Genomic DNA, 4,226 nt, shown 5'->3' with positions numbered 1-4,226 from the left:
TTTGATTGTTGATATTTTTTTTTTACTTTTTAATAAAACAGAAAAATGTCGAAGGTCACGAAGTGCTCGCAATATCCGTGTCGTGGCTCAGCGACATTTGACCGCTGCCGATTTGTTTAATACGATTTCTTTTTGCGCCTTGGAGTGGCGAAGACCATAAAATGTACTTGAGATTCGCGAATGGCGTTCACATTTGTCAACAACAAGTCTCTCATTTGTTTATTTTTCCATCGTAAATTACGAACTTTTTGTTTACAGCGTCGCCCCGTCGCGCGGCCTCCTCGCCTGACGATGATTGCTGATCAGTCCGGCTCAGTTTGGCGCGCCCTCACTCCCCCCTCCCTCTTTCTTTCACACACACACAGAGGCATGGTCGTTCCACTTTGCTGGAGAGCACACCCTGTAGCTTTGTGTTGTCCTTGAGAACCACATGCTGCGTGCTCTTGTTTGTAAATCGCTAGTAATTGCCTCAGTAGAATAATCAAAATAAGAGAAGAGGCAGTATTCAAGAAATGAGCGCGCTTGTCACTGTGTGTTTAGCTCTCCTCGGGAGGCGAGGAAAATACGTTCAGATTAGCGTGGCAATTACGTTTCTGATTACCTAATTCACTTCACACTACTACTAATTGCCACCGTTGAAGGCATCAGAACGCGTCGCTGGGGAGAGTTTCCTGCAGTTATTTATTTGGCTATTAAGTGCAGCAAAACGCATGTCAACGCAATGCTATCAGTGCCCGCTCATGCGACTCTTCATGTCTTTTGCCAATGCCGGCACGTCACTCTAAATGGCAAAGGACAATTTTTTGGCCATATTGCAAGATGTTTCTAAGCGCACATCTTGAAGATGTAATCTTCAAACGAGAGTTGTGACAAATGTGTGTCTCCGGACGAACAAATTTTTATTTTGTCCAACTGCACGAGCAACAAGCTTCAAAATTACATCTTGCAAGATATGCATTCAGAAGCATCTTGCTATGGACAAAAAATTCCCCTTGCCATTTAGATACACGTCGCGGTAGAAAATCAAACAGGGTAAACTTAAAACAAAGTCTGATTTTTTTTCAGTTGCGCTTTCATTTTTCCCGAAAAAGGGTAAAATCAGACGAAGGAATTACGGAGTAATTGCAGAGAAAGTGCGAGCTGAGTCCTCACGAGTCGAGTGCGGTTTAGGAAAGGGAATCTCCCTGGTTCGCTTACCAACGGGCATCAACTAAAAAGGGTATGGTCGGCAGACTCGTTGAGACTAGCACCGTCGCCACATTGTGGTCACGCGTAACGACTGCCACAGGAGGGTCCAGTGAAGCAGAAGCTTTTGCAAACTGCAAATACACTCTTCCTGAGCTATACCTGGAGCCCAGTCAGAGTCAAGACAGTGGCCGCCACCACCTACCGCTCGCGGAGACGCTCTTCGTATTCGCCCCGGACGTAGGCGCGAAGGGGTTCCCCCAGTGCACAGCACCAGTGACTCATACTCTCTTTCACTCTCTCTCACACTCACTCACACAACGTCTCGAATGAATGGTGCAGCCATGGCAGAGCAGGCTGATCAGCTGACCGGGCCACGTGCGTCACAGTGACGTCACGCTGACGTCATGCGCGTAGTAGGCCCGTTCGTTCACGTGTATACGCTGCTTGTGAATGAACCCCCTCTGTTCCCTCCCCCCATTCCCCTCCTTCCCCCCTCAGCGTGCATCCCGCACCGAGGAGTGGGGGCCGGCGGGGCCCGCGCGCCCCGGCCGCGCTCTAGTACTACTGCGGCTAGGGCAGCGCCACGCCCGTCGCCGCGCCCGCCCGCGCGCCCGCCGGCCGGATCAGCGGCAGCTGCGGCCGGCTGGAGGCAAAGCTCAAGCTCAAGCTGGAACGGCAGTGAACGCAATGCAACCTGCCGTTGAACTCGGTGCCACATCGTGCCACTCGCGGCCGCCTCCGGCCCCGCCCCCGCGGGCGGAAAGGGCGGTGCGTGGCACCGAGAGCGGCGTGTAGCAGTGTCACCAGGCAAGAGCGTGAAATCACACGGTGCCACGTGACAGCATTTATTCGCTTCAGCAGCACGGAAAAGAACAGGCTCCTCGGGAATGTTGAGCGAGGGAAGTGTCCCGTGGCCCGGCCCGGCGGCGATACGGGCCGATCCTCCGGGAAGGAAAGCAAAAATAACAAACAGGTTCCGGTGGCGGGGCAGCTCGGCACGCCGGACAAGGAATGGAAGGGGGCAGTCGCACCGAGTGATCAGTTCGCTCGAGATACTCCGACAGATTACTGCCGAGGTCACGCAGCCCGACTGGCAGCTCAGGCTCAGGCGAGTTTTACATCTCGCATGTCAAGCATTCAAGAAGGCCGAGAGGCTGGAGGCTGAGGCTGCGGCCTCGGCGCTGAGCACGAGGGCGGGAGCGCCTGGTGGGTAGGCGGCACCGCCGGGCAGGCGTGTTGTGCGGAGTAGCCTACCCGACACTTCGCAGGCGCCTCGGCTCTGAGCTGCATGAGATGGGAGCGGAAGCTCCTAGTGGGTAGGCATCACAGCCAGGCAGGTGTGTCGTGCGAAGTTGCCTACCCGACACTTCGCAGGCGCTTTGTGCTCGACGCTGATCTTGAGCTAGAGATGGGGCATAGGGTGGGAGCTCCTAGTAGGTAGGCAGCCCCGCCAGGCAGGTGTGTCGTGCGGAGTAGCCTACCCGACACTTTGCAGGCGCCTTGGCCTCCTCGACCCTTGCGCTAAGCTAGTTGCATGATAGATGGGGGCGGGAGGTGGGAGCTCCTTGGCGGGTAGGCCGCACCGCCAGGCAGGTGTGTTGTGTTGATTGGCCTACTCGACACTTCGCAGGCGCCTTGTGCTCGGCGCTGATCTTGAGATGGGGCATGGTGTGGGAGCTCCTAGAAGTTAGGCAGCACCGCCAGGCAGGTGTGTCGTGCGGAGTTGCCTACCCGACACTTCGCAGGCGCTGTGCCCCGAGTGCCGCGGTCCGGCCTGGTGCTCAGGAGGACCGCTACGCCTCGCGCCGCCGTACCGCCGGGTGCAGGGCCCATCTTTAATGTAACAGCAGGTGACCATCTCCACGGCGCCCTTTTTTCAAAACTAAACATTAGACATGCATGTCGCTTCTGTAACGCGTGTCAGGGCCACGACACAGCAGTAGATGTTTGGCGCGTTGTGTCTTAGTGCTGATGGAACCTACTATGTAGAAGGGCAGTCTGATAAACATAGAACCGAAGCGAGTATAACTAGTATGGAGAAGTATGGTCTCCGACCCACGCATTTCAAACCTTGGGCGTGCGTGCTGAGTTCACGAGCTTGCCCACGGGCGTTGGATTTCGCAAGATGGGCAGGCAGAGAGGGGTTGTCACGCCCAAGGGTGGGGAAAACGAAGAACCCTGGGAAAAGAAATTACCCGAGCCGGATTTTCCCGTTCCGGACTTCTCCCTCCTTCTAACCGTGCGTTCACTTTTAACAGATTATTAACGCACATTAAATCAAATTCTTTTACCTTTGTTGTTACCTGGATTCGAACCTCAGACCTCTGGTTTGCTGCGCCGCATCCTTGACAACTAGGCTACGATGAACTCACTCGTAGAGAAGCGTCAGCAAACCAACATACGGTTTCTCAGATCGAGCCGCGGACCTCTCCGCTTGAAGGAAACAATTCCTGACTAAAAATCCACTGTCTAGTAAATGCCCGGTTTCTAATAAATGTACACAGCCACGTGTCATCTTTTCAATACTAGAATCAGGAAAAAATGCAAGCGTTTCGCCCGTGTGGGTATGCAATGGTGGTAAATTTTGCCAACCTGGTGGATCTAACAACCCACTCTCGAAATTCGCACAGTGGGAATGTGATTCTCCACTACATGCGCACGAGTAGTGAATTCGATCACCCATAAGTGGGGTTTTACCCGCCCAGAGGACTTGCAACTTTGTTCATCTTTGCAAGGCCGCTGGACAAAGTTGCAAGTTCACTGGGCGGGTAAAACCCCACTAATTTTTCTTTTTTATAGTGCAGCGTGTTTTATACTTATTTACATCTTCCCACAATATATATTTTAAATGCTTCCGTGGAAATTGCCTGCAGCAGACAGCCGCAGCTGCATGTCATTGAGCCCCCTGATCCTGATGCACCGCTGCGGAACGGGGCCGACCGAGCACGCGCCGGGCTGAGCTGAGCTGATCCGCCAAGTGGTGGCCGTGACTGTCCCGTGGGAGGGTCGCGAGGAGGAGGGATTTAGATCCATTACCC

Source organism: Frankliniella occidentalis, unplaced genomic scaffold (assembly GCF_000697945.3).
Source record: "Frankliniella occidentalis isolate FOCC.00 unplaced genomic scaffold, Focc_3.1 Scaffold145, whole genome shotgun sequence".
Lineage (NCBI taxonomy): Eukaryota > Metazoa > Arthropoda > Insecta > Thysanoptera > Thripidae > Frankliniella > Frankliniella occidentalis.
Note: the sequence above shows the minus strand (reverse complement) of the source record.